The 17,668-nt window shown below is 45.6% G+C and overlaps 1 protein-coding gene and 1 long non-coding RNA gene across 5 annotated transcripts in view; one reads left to right on the plus strand and one right to left on the minus strand.

Annotated features, from left to right (window-relative positions):
• Positions 1 to 17,668, plus strand: part of LOC309651492 — a 392,390-nt gene that overhangs the window by 338,038 nt on the left and 36,684 nt on the right. Inside the window, exon 7 of the long non-coding RNA XR_014258189.1 lies at positions 13,302 to 13,347. This is a non-coding gene — a long non-coding RNA (uncharacterized lncRNA). The remainder of the gene's footprint in view (positions 1 to 13,301; positions 13,348 to 17,668) is intronic.
• The window catches only part of LOC309651480 (uncharacterized protein), a gene marked incomplete at its 5' end in the record, with an annotated part of 62,440 nt that overhangs the window by 7,914 nt on the left and 36,858 nt on the right, over positions 1 to 17,668 (minus strand). The gene's annotated exons all lie outside the window — the stretch shown is intronic.

Raw genomic sequence — 17,668 nt, forward strand, 5'->3', positions numbered from 1 at the left:
AATTAAGAAATAAGCTGATCAAGATTCTAGGTTATCAGGGCCGAGAACACATGGTGTGTGGAGATCCAAGGCCAGGTGTGTGGATCCCATTGTACCCGTTTCCCTCTTTGCCCTTCTGTCTCATCTGTGAGGGAAGGTGAACGAGGCAACCTCTGGATGAGGGAGTGAAAGAAGGGGACAAAGACAGAGGAGAAAGAGGGAGAAAGAACAAAATACTTATATTGGGGAAAAATAACATGTTAATAGTGGTTGTCTGGAGGTGGTGAGATTATGGATCACCTTTTCTGTCTCTGTTACCACCTTCCTTTTCTGTATTTCACATTTTAGGCAACTTTAAATGTTTTCATCATTTAAAGGTAACATGATTTATTTAAAACACTATGTAGAAGTTTTACGGTTTATTCTGAGAATGGCTTGTGAGGTTGACACTCTCCGCATTTTGATTTAATTATTTACACTATGCAAGTGAAGATTAGAAAAGATTAGCAAAGAATTCTCTCAACTTCTCTTCGAGTCGAGTAGTAGGTTTGATTAAGGATCTGAGGACAGTTTGGACCACTGCCTGGGAGGGGGGGTCTCCAGGGAGGGGATGGAGCCTGGCCTCGGTGCAGGGTTCACAAGCCACTGACTGCGGTACGGACGAGGCTGAACCTTCAGCAACAGAACCAGACTCTGCCCCGCCGCGAGCACATTTCTCAGGGCTGGGTCAACACCAAGCCCTGTATTGTCTGGAGAAACTCCTCTCCCCTCTGCTCGTGACTGAATAATGGAAATAATTGTTTTTGATTTTTAAAAATTTTATATTGATATGCACATTTTTTAAAAACCCTTTGTAAAGATAAAAAGGATGTTAGTTATGTAATAATTAGCACTGTGACAGGAATTGGCAGCATGGGGTAGTATTAATTTGAACAGACGTAAAAATGAACACTGAAAGGATGAGAAGTTTGGGGCTTGTAACTTAGTTAATGCAATTTTTCCACTTGTGAGTCAAGCCAGGGTGGTGACTTGCGGTTCTGTCACTTGAACATTCTTTCCCTCTGCATCACTGGAGAGGTTATGCCGTCGTTCTGGTCTTCCAGCTGTTTCTAATCAAGTTAAATGAAAACTTGGAAACAGGCTCTGAATGAACCCACACCATCTCCAGACAGGTCTTGCTTTAAGGAGCCCTGGGGGAGTGGAATCTTCTTATCACCTGTTTACACACATTTATTTCATTCCTGATGCAGAGAAAAACATACTAAGAGCCTTTAACTAAACCGAAGATCTGTTCTAATCGCTGTCTAGCCCCCTGTAGGTCCCGCTAGAGGGACTGTGTACAAGCCTGTTTGAAGCAGGCCAATCAGATATGATAACTGAGGCCTCAGAAGACACAGGCAGAGCCTAAATGTAGTTCAAACACCACGGTTAGGAAACATGTCCATTAGGAAAACTGCACCACAGCCTCACCTTTGACAATCTCAAGTAGAATGCTAGCAAAACTTCTTCAATAATATAATAAAAATAAAACAATTATGTTCCATGTAAATCGGTACAGCGTAAGTGTAATTGGTAAGAGTACAGGAGAACTGGTGTCCAATTCCAGCTCCATTTACCAAGTACCTCTGCACAAGCAATTTCCCCTCTCTAAATATCAGTTTTCCCATCTGCATATTGGGAGTGTACTTCTCTCACTGCATCGTTGAGTGCCTGGCTTATAAGTGAGGAAACAGAAGGAAGGGAAATTCTCACAGCCAGTGAAGGGCAGAACCAGGATTCAACTTCACCTTCACTGGACTCAGAACCTGGGCTCTTAGCCTCTAAGCTGTAAGGGAGCCAGGAAGCAGATATAAAAAAATATAGAGCTGCTTTTCTGAACTAGGATAGAAAGAACTTTTTAGTAATATAAACAAATGAAGAAAACATAAGGTGATTTAATAACATGAATTTTAAAACTTTTAAATATAAAACATACTTTTTTAAAATTTAAGAGGTTAATAACAAACTGAGCAAAACATTCACAACATATATTGGTTAATATTCTAAGAATATTAAAAAGTGTTTAAAAAGATGAATATTCAATTTAAAAAAAGACAAAATATGTGCACTGAAAATTCACAAAATAAGAAATACAACTGGGCAATAAAGAGAAAAATACTCTAAGACAGAAAGACTCTCCAGAATAGTTCCTAGGTTGAGAGAACGTCCCCGTTCTGAGAGTCCTTCTCCGGTCCCGTTTGTCCCCAGGCTCCCAGCTTGTGGTGAGCTGGGGACGTGAGGCCTTTCAGCAGGACACAGCGGGCTCCTGCGGTCCTGCGTTTCACTTTCCCGGCGTTGACTGTTCGGGGCTGCTCTGCTGAGGCTGGAATCTGGATCGTAGTCATTCAGCTGGTGAGCGAGCCTGCCTGATGCTAACATCCCAGGTCGCTGTGCTTCACTGCTTCATACTCATCGTCAAGCGTTCTCATAAAGCAGTAAAAACTGTTTCTTTATGCAAAGGGATCAAGAAAGAAAGAAAGCAGCATGGTAGTGAAAGTGAAGTCAAAGTGTGCAGGTTTTAGGAAGTTTTGGTTCTTGGTCAGAAGAAGAAGAAATCTTGAGTATAAAGCCTACCATTGTGCAGCAGCTAATACAATATTCACAAGCAGATATTCTAGAGGCGTCTGGACTTATCCCTGTAGCACGTTAAGGGGTCTGTTGCACTGCCCTTCCCTGAATGCATGTTCCTTCAGGATTCTGTGCCTTCTCTTTTCCTGTTTCCACCCGCCTTGCTTCCCTTCTCCACCTCAAGGCCAAGCCCACGGCACGTCCTCTAAGAAGCCTGCTCTGCAGCGGGCAGAGTGGGGCGTGTCTTCTCCGTGTGCTTGTCACACTTGGTATCTGCACAGCGGAACCGGAGGGTGACAGCCTGGACTTGGGAGCCGGACTGTCTGCGCTCAGTCCCAGCCCCGCCACTGATCAGCTGTGTGATCTTGACCCTGTTGCTTCACCTTTGTGTCTCAGTTTCCTCACCTGCATAATGAGGGTAAAAATAGCACCACCTCATGGGAATGTCTAAGCCTTAAAGGAGTTAACGTCTGCTCGGCGCTGGGACAGGGTCTGACGTGGCAGCAAGCACGGTTCTCTCACTCTCCCCCAAAACTTCCCGCGCTTCATCGTGGTTACCTGTTTACGTGCAGTGCACGGTTCAAAAACAAAGACTGCCATAACTCAGTGAGGCAGATAAAGTGTAGTTTCTTTCATTTGTTTATAGATTTTCCTGGACTTCCTCGTGAGCTGGCCACCTCTACCCCTCCTGCTCTGGGAGAGGAAGCTTTGCAGACTGAATGTGATCCAGTCATTTAAACAGCCCATTGATAATGCTGTTTGGGGGTAGTTGCTTAGACTCTGACCTGAAGGTCTCCAAACCCCATCCAGCTCCTCTGGGAGGGAGGGGGACGTCCTGCCTCTGATGGGGGAGCTCAGGGGCCTCCGATCCAGGCCATGCTCTCTGTTATCCCCGCTGAGAGGGGCTCTCCCTCGTGCCCTGGGGGCTGCTCTCACTAACCTCACTGTCTCTCAGCTCAGGAAGACCTAGTGCCTCTTCCCGTGACTTAGCCCCACCAGCTGTGGACTTTCCAAACCTCTGTTCCGTCTTCCATCCTGTCCCCTGTTCCAGGGTCTACCCCCAGCTCTTCTGCTGTGAGCTGGCTCTCAACTCACCATCCTCCCACAGGGGACGGGCGGGAAGCTTAGCTTCCCAAACTAGACACTCTCTCTGCCCTTTGATCAACGCTGGGACGGAGACACCGAACCCCTCCTGCCCCCGATTCAGGTTTCCAAGTTCTATCAAACACACAGCTGCCTCTGTTGGCCGTGTCATCCCCACCCCGACTACGCTTGGGAGGAGAAAGGGGGCTGTCCTCGATTCTTCCTGGTGGGCTGGCTCCCACCCCCATGTGCACTCTGGGCTGGGCAGCCAGCCAGGCACTAATACAGCTTCATTCCCTTCATGTCATATCAAGCCTGTCTTGTAACCGAAAAATCCTACTTTGAATGTCAGAATTTATTTTTTTTGATTTATTTATTTATTTACTTATGGCTGTGTTGGGTCTTCGTTTCTGTGCGAGGGCTTTCTCTAGTTGTGGCAAGTGGGGCCACTCTTCATCGCGGTGCGCGGGCCTCTCACTATCGCGGCCTCTCCCGTTGCGGAGCACAGGCTCCAGACGCGCAGGCTCCAGACGCGCAGGCTCAGTAGTTGTGGGTCACAGGCTTAGTTGCTCCGCGGCATGTGGGATCTTCCCAGACCAGGGCTGGAACCCGTGTCCCCTGCATTGGCAGGCGGATTCTCAACCACTGCGCCACCAGGGAAGCCCTGAATGTCAGAATTTAAATGCTAATATTTTCCTTTCCCTTTGACATTCATGTGGCAGCAATTTAAATCCCCTCAAGGCAGAGAAAGAAAGCAGGTTAAATACAGTAAACTCCATCCCCACCCCACCAATTCCAAACATCCGCCCTGTGGTTTGAGTTGGTCTCCAAGTTTGCCCTTGAGCTCCAGGGACAGACTTTGTCCAGTTCATTGGGCTGGGCTCTGTCTAGATTCAAATCCTGACCCTGCCGCTTACGCTGAGACCTTAGACAAGTTACCTATCCTGTCTGTGTCTGTATTTTCATCTGTAAGAATATTACCTTGTGAGGTTATTTTGAGGGTTAATTGACTCATGGGAAGTTTTCAGGACAGTGTCTGGCACATAATAAGCACTCACAAAAATTGTGCTTGAATGCAAACTACCAATACTGTTACCTGCCCCAAACTCAACTGTACCTTTGAATCTGCCAATAAAGCTCCATGGGAATAAAAGGACTAGGCAGTGGTTTGTACTGAGCAGTCTCTGCTGAAATATTATTGCTTCTCTTCCTGATGGAAAAGCCCGCTAACTCTCTCTTCTCTGAGTGACCCACAGTCACTTGTAATCTACGAGGCAGAGTTAACTGATCTAAGAGGCAAGTCTGCAGAAGATGACGTGGTTCTTCCAGCATTAACACCCCCTTTGTGTGTGTGTAACTATAGAGATAAATTCTGAATCAACCCGTAGGAAGATGAATAAAATTAGTTCCAATGGACTTTGAACAAAACATATGTTATTCGGAGAAAAATATTTTTAATTCTAAAGGATTCAATCGTCAAGCTATGAATCTAAAAGTTTCACGAAAAAAAAAAAGTGGAATCAAAGAGTGGCAGCTGGAAAGGGCCTAAAGATTATCTAGAGGCCCATGCATTTCAAGGATGAGGAAATGAGCTCCAGAGGCAGGAAGGGACTTGCCCGAGCCTCAGGGGAATTCCTGGTGGAGCCAGGAGTCGACCCAGGGCCACCCCAGTGCTCCCCACTGGTGTTGCTGGAGATGCCAAAATCAGTTGCAGGAGATTGTACTGAAACCTTCTGGAGACCTAGAGATTATCCTAAAATTGACTGAAAGAAACTGGAGAACGTATTTTCCTATTATTTTGACTTCATAAAAATGTACCGAAGTAAAAGTTAAAATCCAGACTGTCAAAAATGCCTGTGTAATTTCCACCATGGTTTTGAGTCTTTCAGCATGTGTGTGGTCTGTTTTAGTACATTGTGTTAAAGGTACATTCAGGTTTTCTTTATTACAAATGTACTTAAAAAAAAAAAAGTGGGGTGTGTGGGTAGAGATGTTTTAATGGAAACATTTGGGAGGAACTTCCTCATTTCCAAAGCATGCCTTCAATATAGAAAAAAAGCAAGGGTGTTGATTTTTCTTTGGGGTTTGATGTTTCTTCTTGGCTCTTGGTCACAGCACAATATATGGAAAACTCGTCAGACTTTATTTTAGCAAATGGAATAAAATGGAACAGTTACCTAAAGGAACAAGACATCTGGGCAAGAACCCAAGCATCTGGCTCTCTGAGATTATGGCCTCATTTGGAAGAGCTGCTCCCTTCCTGTGTGCAGTGTGTGACATTCAGGGGCACAGAAACCTAACTGCCTATATTTTCCTATAATTAAAACTCAAGTCTACCTAAGTCCCCATCCTTCCTGAATCTAGAAAATCTAGTCAGTTTCAACTAAAACTATCACCGCAGGGCTTTCCCAGTCACTTTATGATTTCCCTGCCCCCTTCCTCCTGCTCTGAAGGGCGACATCAGCCCCAGAGGCTTATCTACATTGTAGCCAGGGCAGAGGGTGCCTGTGGGGAAAGCAGGAGCTCTCCAGCTGTCCTGTGTCTACAGTGGCACCCGGTGAAAACAATCTATATACTATTGGGTATTCATTTCCTAAAATAACTGATTATGGAAATGTCACTTCTTTAAAGAAGTTCTGTGATTCCTCTGAGTCAGAAATAATCTCTTTCTGCTCTACAGCTCTTACATTTTATATTTCTTGTGTCACTCACCACATATTTTGTATTTTGTTTATTTGTGTCTTCTCCTATTTTACCTTCTAGATGGAAAGGTGCCTGAGAATAGAAGAGATTGTCTTATTCCTTAAAGAATAACCATGAAATCTAATGCATGGCAGTGCTCCAAATATGTTTTCTGAATGAATAAAGTGATGGTTGTATCAGTCAGCTTTCACTGTGATAATGCTGCGTAAAGAAAATGTCAGCAGCTTGCAGCACTTATTTCTCCCTTGCAGTCATGGGCAGTCGGGTAGCTTCCATTCTGCCCCATGTCCTCCATCTGGGACTCATGCTGAGGGAGACACTATCTTGTATGCTCACTTCCCATGGTGGTAGTTGTCAGAGGGCTGGTGGGAATTCTCTCAACGCGTTTTCCAGCATCCACTTGGGATAAGCAGGGGCCACTGCTTCCCTCACTCAATTAGCCAAAGCGACCCACCCAGCCAAACCCAACTTCCCTGGGAAATGCACTGCTCCTGGTGTGGGGGAGGGGTGAGGTAGGACAGACTTGGAGGTGAGAGGGAATATCTGCTGAAACATAATGTAACCCACCACAAAGACATGAGGTGTATAGAATGGAAAAGAAGCAGATCCATAGGGGATATTCCTGCTGCAGCAAAGGTACCACCGAGCCAAGCAACAGCCCTGAAAAGGCTTTTTCACATTAATTTCCCATCCTTGTAAATTTTCTGATTGGGAAGTTGTCATACATATATAGTTCTCGCCTGCGTGGAAAATATACACCGAGGAACTAAAACCTCAGCTGTAGAATGACAGGCAGACTTTCCCAGGAGACTAAGATTCAATAGCTCCTTTTCTCCTCGCAGAAGAAATGGATAGGGCAGTCTTAATGGAATGAAGTTCATTAAATTTTTTTAATATCTTTATTGAGATATAATTCATATGCCATAAAATCCACCCATTTAAAGTGTGCAATTCAATTCAATGACTTTAACATATTGAAAGAATTGTGCAAGCATCATCACTGTCTAAATTTAAAACATTTCTGTCACCTCAGAAAGAACCCCTGTACCCATTAACAGTCTCTCCCTATGAACCAACCCCCAGCCCGAGGCAACCACTAATCCACTTTCTGTCTCATTAGATTTGCCCATTCTGGACATTTCCTAGAAATGGAACCGTATGATATGTGGTCTTTTGCGACTGCCTTCTTTCACCTAGCATATGTTTTCAAGGCTCACGGGTGCCGTAGCATGTATCAGTACTTCATAATTTTTTTGTGGCTGAATAATATTCCTTTGTATGGATGGACCACATGTTGCTTATCCATTCACTGGATGATGGATATTTAGGTTGTTTTCACTTTGGGACTACTAGGAACGTTGTGTATAGGTTTTTGTGTAGACATACACTTTCATTTCTCTTTTTTTTTTTTTAACCATTTTTAAAGTGTTTATTGAATTTGTTACAATATTGCTACTGTTTTATGTTTTGGTTTTTTGGCAGAGAGGCATGTGGGATCCTAGTTCACCAACCAGGGATCGAATCCACACCCCCTGCATTGGAAGACGAAGTCCCAGCCACTGGACCACCAGGGAGGTCCCTCATGTCTCTTGATTATATACTGAGGAGGGGATTGCTGGGTCGTGTGGTAGCCCTATGTTTAACCTTTTGACGAACTGCAAACTGTTTTCCTGAACAGCTGCACCATTTTACGTTTTCATCAGCAATGTACAGGGCTCCCAATTTCTCCCATCCTCACTGACATTTGTAATTATCTTTCTTGATCCTAGCATCCTTAATGGTTTTGATTTGCATTTTCTTAATGGCTAATGATGTTAAGCATCTTTATTGGCCATTTGTATATCTCCTTTGGAGAAATATCTATTCAAAGACTGCTCATTTTTAATTACGTTGTTTATTTCTTTATTATTGAGTTCCAAGAGTTCTTTGTATATTCTTAACACCTGTCCCTCATCAGATAAGGGATTTGCAATTATTTTCTCCCATTATCTGGGTCGTTTATTAACCTTCTTGGTGGTTTCACAGAATGATGCCCTTTTGCCTGAACTCTTAAGCTTCTTTTGTGCCAGCACCTCTGTGCTTCCTTAACCGGACTTCAAGGCCGCCAGAGCCTTTCAGCTTAAAGTAGAAGCATCACTGTTAGCTCTCCTCAGGGTCATATCACCATCAGAATTTGCTTTCTGATGTGTTAAGAAATTATTTAACTCTCTCCATCCAGTCCCAGATAGTCTTACTGGGGACAGCACAGTGCATGTCGCCTGGACTTTATTTATTTAAATTGTGATGAGGTCCAATTTATTTATTTATTTTTTATTTTTTGGCCACACTGCGAGGTATGTGGGATCTTAGTTCCCCGACCAGGGATCGAACCCGTGTCCCCTGCCTTGGAATTGCAGAGTCTTAACCACTGGACCGCCAGGGAAGTCCCAAAAGCAGGGGTTTTTGTTTGTTTGTTCGTTTGTCGCCTGGACTTTAAATCCAGTTCCTCCCTTGGAGTGGTTCCCAGATACCCGAGAAATTGTCATCAATCCCAATAAATGTTCCAGGACCTTACCTGCGTGTTCTCAGTGCTCCTGATCTACAACCTAGAGATGAGATGACCTAATTGAAAAAACTAAACCCATAAATCTCCAAGCACGAATGTGCCTTTGTAAACCCGAACTCTCCTGAGAGCCCTTTGTTTCCAACATGCAAGAAAGCTTTGGTGTGCAAAGCCTGCTTTTAGTGTCAAGCGGGCTTTCAATCAGCAAACTGTAAGTGCACACAGAGCTTTTTTTTTTTTTTTTTTTTTAATTATTTATTTATTTATTTATTTATTTATTTATTTCTGGCTGTGTTGGGTCTTCGTTTCTGCGCGAGGGCCTTCCCTAGCTGCAGCAAGTGGGGGCCACTCCTCATCGCGGTGCGCGGGCCCCTCACCATCGCGACCTCTCCTGTTGCTGAACACAGGCTCCAGACGCGCAGGCTCAGTAGTTGTGGCGCACGGGCCCAGTTGCTCCGCGGCATGCGGGATCCTCCCAGACCAGGGCCCGAACCCGCGTTCCCTGCATCGGCAGGCAGACTCTCAACCACTGCGCCACCAGGGAAGCCCGCACCCAGAGCTTTTATAGGTCAGGTGTTCTTCAATTCACTGATAAACTGACGTGTAGCACAGAGGATGGAGGCGCCAGTTATGGGGCTCTCGGAGCTATCCCTCTGCTGGCGGATTCAGGGGTGTCAGTTTCACCCCTTTCTTCCCAATTTCCTTTTTTAATACATAAAAACTTATTTAAAAACATGAAGTTGTATGCGAGTAGCCAGACTCCATGGACGATGGCAGTGCTTACTGTCTTAGGTAGGGTTTCCCGGATCATGTGCTGAGACAGAGACAGCGCCGGAAGGGAGGTTTGTAGGGAGTCTCTCCGGGGCCACTCCCGAGAGCTGTGGTCCAGTGAAACCACAGAAGAGTGAGGCATGCAGGCTCATGCCGTATCCTCAGGGCTGAGTTATGCTGAAGCTTAACCCCAGTTATAGGACTAGGGTCAAGAGGTGGGTGGGAGCAGGTCCTGATGGGACACGTGTCTTGTGGGTGGAGGTCTCTGCACTGCCTGCAAGGCGGCAGTGATGGGGGCAGGAGGGCCGCTCTTTATAGGGAGGGTGGCTTGTTTCTGCAGGCCCAGAGGGTTTGGGGAATTAGGAGTTTAAAGACTGAAGGGGGAGCTGAAACCATCCCAAAGGTCCTTGGCTGGACGCTTCCCCTTCTTTGGTTCTGCTGTTCCGACGGTTAGGTCCTGAGCCTGGTGGTCATCTTTCTCTGCCTTCTCCCTCTGGGAGGTGAGACCCTCGTTGCTGTTGTAAGGAGGGCCTCTGGCTTCCACATTGACTCTCCATCACCGTAAATCGCTCGCAGGTTTTCATGACGAGTGTCGACTTTGCCATAGTAATAGCTGTTGAATTCCACTGTCATTAGAGTCGCTGTTTCCTCCAAACTTTTCACACATCTGGCACTTTACACTAGCATTTCCTTCCACCCTCTCAACTGGTCACTGGCAAAAGTTTTAACGACTAGACCGGGCATTAGTTTCCCTGGGCCGCCATGACAAACTGGGTGGCTTGAACAACAGTCATGTGTTGTCCCCTGGTACCGGGGACCAGAAGTCTGAAATCAAGGAGTCAGCAGAGTGGGCTCCCTCTGAAGCCCCGAGGGGAGAACTTTCCTCGCCCCTTCCCGTTTCTGGTGCTCCTGGCGCTCCTTGGCTGTGGCTGCATCGCTCCAGTCTCTGCCTCCATCTTCACACGCCTTCTTCCCTACGTCTCTCTGTCTGTAGGTTTCCCCGCTTCCCCTTGGCAAGGATGCCATAATTGGATTTAAGGCCAATCCTAAATCTTATTTTGAGGTCCTTAGCTAATTACATCTGCAAAGACCCTATTTCCAAGTAAGGTCCTATTCTGAGGTTCTGGGTGGACGTGAGTCTCTGGGGACACTCGTCAACCCACTACCAAGAGCCGCTTTGTGGCAGGGGCTATTCGTGCTTGACTCAGCACCAGTGAGAGGTAAGTCAGGTAGCAAGTGAACCAGTTCCAAACCCCACATTATTTTTGTCACCCCCGTCCTGGTACCAGCTTCACGGGGTGGGTTCTCCAGGAAGCAGACTGTGTGCTCGCTGGGGAACGCGCTCAGTGCCTGCGGGAGGAGGAGGGCAGCCAAGCCTCAGCAGCCTCGACGCCCCCCCCCCCACCCCGCCAGGGAGCTTTGGAGCGAACATCACCTGTCCGAGCCGTCCTGGGGTGGGCCAGATGGTTGGCTGTCATGCACCCCCCTGTCAGTCACTGGGTATGGGCTGCCCTGGGAAAGGCTGGACCTTGAATGAGGTAGCGCTTTGCAGCCGAGTAACCCTGACGGCCGGCAGCGGAAGGCTGTCTGCTGAGAGTACGCAGCAGCGGCAGGAAGTCCTTCCTTCAGGGAGGCCCAGAGGTGAGGGTAACGGGGTGAAGATGGAAGCAAGGCTCCCTGAGCACCCAGCCCACCAAACCCTGAGGCTTCTCCTCCCCTTCTGGGCCCCCCAGCTGATGAGTCAGCCAGCCAACCTCAGTCAGAAGAGTTCAGGAGCTGACAAGGTTGGACACACAGCAGGAAAACCTCTGTAGAGTCAGGAAATGCAGCAGCCATGACTCTACGACTTGGGAATTAACACCGTTATTTCAGAGAAAAATGAACTGATTCAGGAAAAGTTAATTACCTTGCCCCAAGTCATCAGCTATGGAAGTGAAGATGAATTTTGTTAATTTTTCTTTTTTACTCATTTTTTTAAACTATGCTTATTTATATGGAAGAATAACAAATGATCCAAATATTTAACAATGGGAGAATGGGTGAAATAAATTTGATTGCAGTTATATAATGCTATATAGCTATAAAAAAACACATCTGAAAAAAATGTAATGACACGGAAATAAGTTAACGATAGAGTCTTAAGTGAAAAAGGCTAGTTAAAGCGGTGTATATAGTTTAATATTATTTTAGAAAAAAAAGTAAATAGACAAAATAATCTGAAAAGTTATTTATTGAACTATTAACGGTTGTTATCTCTAGGTCATGAAATTATGAATGGATGCTTTTATTTTCTGCATTTAATGTTTTACATTTTAATAACAAAAATGGAAAATTACTTAAAAATAATCATTCCAAGGATTGATTTGTGTGTGATTAATGAGGAATAAGTCACTTTTGTCACCTGGTACTACGATTAGAAGATCAAAAGCCCAGAATCTTAATGACAGAACTGAAGTCAAACACCCTTCCCGCAGTCCTCCCTCGTTATGTGGCCACTTGTCCCGATGTGGGGTGCAGAGGATGTGATTCCCATTTCCCAAGGTGACAGACGCAGAGGCTGGCTAAAACCAGGTGGGGTCTCAAGGCCACATTGTAAACCCTTTAAACCAGATTTATTTTTACACAAGTAGGATTCAAACTTGTGTCGACACCTGGAGTTTGGAGGTAAATGTAGGCGTTCTAGCAGCTGTGAAAGACGTTTTCTTCTTAGAAAAGAGGCAGGGGGGCTTCCCTGGTGGCACAGTGGTTAAGAATCCGCCTGCCAATGCAGAGGACACGGGTTCGATCCCTGGTCCGGGAAGATCCCACATGCCGCAGGCAACTAAGCCCATGCACCACAACCACTGAGACTGTGCTTTAGAGCCCGCGAGCCACAACTACTGAAGCCCTTGGGCTTAGAGCCTGGGCTCTGCAACAAGAGAAGCCACCGCAATGAGAAACCCACTCACCACAAAGAAGACCCAATGCAGCCAAAAGTAAATAAATTAAAAAAAAAAAAAAAAAAAAAAGAGGCAGGAAGCTTCTTATCACATAGGGAATGTCATATATGATTTGAAGACATTAGCCGTTGAAAATTTGTAATAAGTAGAAGGTCCAAAGTTTTCTCCCAACCCAAATGAACCAGGTTTTCTCAAAAGCCTGACCTTTGGTTGGCTCTTTCTGAGAGATGCTTTATTTTTTCATCACCAGCAAGACACACCTTCAGGATGCTTTGTGCAAAAAGCATAATCCTGAAAAATTAGATATAGAATTTTAATTTTTATATTTTGAAAAGTTTAAAAAATATTTAAAAGTTCCAAGATTAATTTAGTAGGTACCCAGTGGTCAATGTTAACAACCAACTCTCAAGAGGAAAGCAAAGCTCTGATTTGTAGGACTTGCTGATTTCTGTGAATTGGTGTGAATACTTCCAGCTATCACGGTGATATCACTGAACGGGGAGCTGGGAGGACCTGCACACAATCTACCCTTCCTGGGGTGATCCAGCTGCAGCTCACCACTGAGCGGACCCAACAGCCATAATAAACAAATGTTAACAATTTTCGCATGACATCTTTTCACAAAAGAAATAAAACGTTGTGAATAATGTTGAAACCCTCCTTGTTTCTCTCCACAGATCCATCTTACCTTCCTTCCCCAGAGAAAACCATCTCAAGAATCTGGTATGTATTCTTCTAGATTACACTTTTATACTTTCACCATATATATATGTAGTCAAAGCAGTACATCGTTATGCTTTGCCTACTCTGAATTTTACCTAGTGTTATCATATTGTACATAGTCTTCAACTTTCTTTTCTCTCCAATATTATGTTTTTGAAATTTATTCATATTGATGCATGTAGAGGCAGTGCATCCATTTGAAGTGCTGATTGTGCTCAGTTATGTGAAAATATCACAACTTATTTATCTATCCCCTTATTAATGGACTTTCAGGTTGCTTTCGATTTTGCTAATAAAAGTGATGTTGGAATCACCCTACAGACAGTCTCCATATGCAAGTTTACTGTCCCTAGAAGTGAAGTGAACAGACTGTAGGGAGCTCATTTTCCACTTCAGTAATATTGACAAATTGTCCTCCAAGTGGTTATACCAATTTACACTCCTGGCAGAACTATATGCAGGTTTCTCATTTCCCATAATCTTGCCGATATTTAGTATCATCAGACTTTTAAAATGTTGCCATCCTTAGGGCATGAGATGACATCTCATTTTAACCTGCATTTCCCAATTACTAGTTAGGTTGAACATTGTATTAGTTAGGGTAAAGCTAAGCTGATGTAACAAAGAGGCCCCAAGTACAGTAGTTCTCTCTTGCGTAACCACCTTGCATTGGGCGGTCAGGCTGGTATTCAGGGATCCTTCCCTTTGTCACACTGCCACCCCTTAGGTCATCCTCCTCGTCCCCATGGTTGAAGTTGGGTAGTTGTCACACACTAACTTTTGGAAAAAAATTAGAGAGTTTCTGAGAAAGCAATTGTCTTACAGGCAAATAAGGCAGAAGCTGCACACACTCCTTCAACTCACGTTCCATTGGCAAAAGTCAGGCGTGTCCTTAGGAGGCGCTGGGAGTCATGGTCCCTGGATGGGCAACTATGTGTCCAGGAGGAAGTGGGGAGGGGGACTAGCTCTCCTTCTCAAGCAGGTATTTGTGTGGCTTCTGGGCCTCCTTTTCCATGACTCAGCTGGTAAAAGTTTTTGTCCATTTTTATTTTGTTTGCTTTGTCTTATTGATTTATAGGAATTCCTTACATATTCTAGTTTGCCTATTTAATTTATACAATAAATCTGATCATTTAAATGCACCAGTGCACATACATCAATAAAGATACTTTAAAACGTTTTAGCCTACATTTAAAGGAGTTTGTTATTTAAACAAATCATATATTCTTTTGATAAATTAAGATTCTTTTTATAAAATGAATAATTACCATTTTAATGGCAAGGTCTTTAGGCTAATATAAGTTACTCAAAGTTAAAACTTAGGAAAAATGGTTTCTTAGACTCAGTTGAACCTACTGAACCCACAAGAGAATCTGACAACACCTATGACGTTGTGGTCAATTTCTTAACCACTCGGAGTTTCCATTTTCTCGACTGTAAGGATGATATTATTTGCTCTGCCTCCTATATGAGATTGTTATAAGGGTCAGCAAGGTAATGTAGAGAAAATGCCCCATAGGGTACAAAGTTTATACCATTGTTAGGAATTAGAATTACAGATAGGATTTCAGTACATGCGTTGGATTTCATCTGAAGGTTCCTGAATCTAGTTTCCGGTTCCCCTTGACACTCTCTATGCACTGTCTACACCTTACTCCCTACTCCAGACCAGGGTGGTCCTGGATGTGTGGGCTGTATGGTTGGAGCATCCAAGTGAGATTCGACGCCCCTGAGGGCAGCCTGGCAGCCTGGCTTTCCAGCCTGTTTTCAAGCAGTTCTCAGCTAAGCCTCTCGTTCAAGTGTGGCCGTGCAGTTTCTCTCATTGGTTCAGGCAGGCAAACCCAGCTTGTCATCCATTACCGCCCTCACGGGGGACGGTTCTCAGTTTCCCAGCATTTGCACCCAGCCTGGCACACACGCTCGGAGCCCATCCCACTGGGTGAGCAGTGCCTCCGCCTCACCCCCCAGCTCTTCTCCCTGTGTCTCTGCTCCAGCTCCGCGCTACATGGGGGCCCTCAGGCTCTGCCAAGGGAGCGGGGGGCAGGCAGAGAGGGAGAGTATGGAGGATGCCCTGGAATGTGATTTTGCTTTATTCGTGATAAACCAACTTTTAAAAGTTAGAAAGGAGAATTTTAACCATGTGTTGAAGAAATGAGTATATAGTGTAAGGCTCGATCTTTTATTGTTGTGTTTGAATTTTGTTTTAAAAAGGAGAACAGTGGTGCTTTTGTGACAAAATGCAGGACATCTTTTTACACTGTGCAGCCTAAACCTGCAGGTGTTAGGCAGGCCCAGTGGGGTAGGGGCTGTGAGCTGAGGTGGCCATGCGGCGGCCAAGGAGGGGATGAGCAGGGTGGGGGGGTCTCTGGCCTCCCTCCACCCAGGGTGGGGTTAACACTCATTCATTTCCTAAGCGTTTGCTGAGCAGCTCCACATGCCAAGAGACGTCCCAGGTGCTGGGATGTAGCACAGGCTGAGCAGGTGACGTCCTGCTCTCATGGAGCTTAAATTGTAAGGCCAGAGACAGACAAAGACACACATGATAATGAAAATATGAAAGTGTCAGTTACTGGTAAATGCTCTGGAAAGATTTTTAAAAGGGTGATGAGAAAGAGACTGGGGTCATCAGGGAAGGTCTTTTTGAAAAAGTGACATATGAGCTGAGATCTGCACGATAAGAAGGAACAACTCATGTAAAATTAGGCGGGAGAGCACATCGGGCAGAGGCTCAGCTACTGCAAAGGATCAAAACTAGGATCAAGTTTAACTGGTCCCCATGGGATGAGGAGGAAGGCCAGTGGGCCTGGAGTGAGGGCAGAGGGTAAGGAGGTGTGTGTACAGAGGGGGCTGGGGCCAGACCATGCAGAGCTGTCGGGGAGGGCCTGAATCACAAGTCCAGAAGTTTAGTTCAGAATGGGATCCGCCTTGGGGAGCTCCTGGGGCCATGAGGAAGCCGTGGTTCTCAGAATCAGGGAGTTGGCTCAAGGACCAGCCTTTGGGGGTCAAGGACAGACACTGGGAAGATAGGAGCTCTTACAGCAATGGTACTTGCCCTGGAGGAAGAGACTAGCAGGTACTGGGTGAGTTGGTGATGGTCTCAGGTGGCCAAAGTGAACCTCCAGGACAAGGCAGGACAGACAGACTCCCCCGGGTGAGGACTGAGGAGGGCCCCGTGGCTGTCACCTCCATGAGCATCACAGAAGCATCGGCTCTGCCCCTTGTAGCCTGCACCACAGGCCCGGGGCAGGGAACCAGCTCCAGAGCCCGCTTGCTTGAGTACAGAGCTCCAAGTGGACCGCAAGCATCCTCACCTGGGCCAAGCCTGACGCTGGCAGGTCACTTTGGCAGGGAGGTGGTAGCTATACAGTGCTGGGCAGACTGGGAGAGGCCACCAAGATGGAAAGCATCTTGCTTCTGAAGAGTCGGGATCAAATTCAGTGTTCTACACCTTTGGGTTGAGGCACAAACCAAGCCAAGACTTTCACATCCTTTGACATTGTAGATCAACCACCTGGTAAAGGTGGTTGTTCATTTTAAGATTTGATTATGCATCTCACCTGGTGAAGGAGCACAGGTGGATGTTCACCTTAAGATTTGACTATGCATCTCACCTGGTGAAGGGGTGCACGGGTGGATTTGGTCATTCATTTCACAGGCAGATGCCCTGCATTAGGTCAGGAACAAACTGAGGCTTTGCGTGCCGAGTAACACCCCAGGGTTGTCTATTTCAAAGGCGGCACCATGTCTAACTACAAGGTCCTTAATTTGTGCAGCCAAGAAGAACTCCAGACAGCCCCGAAGCTCATACTCTTCTTACTAGACTGTCCTGTTCTCCTGAGTAAATATGTCCCTAAACTTTTTATTTGTTGTAGTAAAATTAGTCCATGATTTAGGAGTTCAAATGAGGCATCTTTCATGGAGAGATACTATACAATATTAAATTAAAAGTATATTCCTGTTTGCTCGGTGGAAACTATATAGACAGATAATATACGTGACTATGACATCACATTAGGAACTTTCTATAAAAAGTTAACAACAGGGACTTTCCTGGTGGCAGAGCAGTTGAGAATCCACCTGCAAATGCAGGGGACATGGGTTCGAGCTCTGATCCGGGAAGATCCCACATGCCGCGGAGCAACTAAGCCCGTGCACCACAACTACTGAGCCTGCATTCTAGACACCGTGAGCCACAACTACTGAGCCCGCATGCCACAACTACTGAAGCCCGTGCGCCTAGAGCCCGTGCTCCACAAGGGAAGCCACTGCAATGAGAAGCTCACGCACCACAACAAAGAGTAGCCCCCGCTCACTGCAACTA

The sequence above is a fragment of the Balaenoptera physalus genome, assembly GCF_965194825.1.
Source record: "Balaenoptera physalus genome assembly, chromosome: 21".
NCBI classification, from domain to species: Eukaryota; Metazoa; Chordata; class Mammalia; order Artiodactyla; family Balaenopteridae; genus Balaenoptera; species Balaenoptera physalus.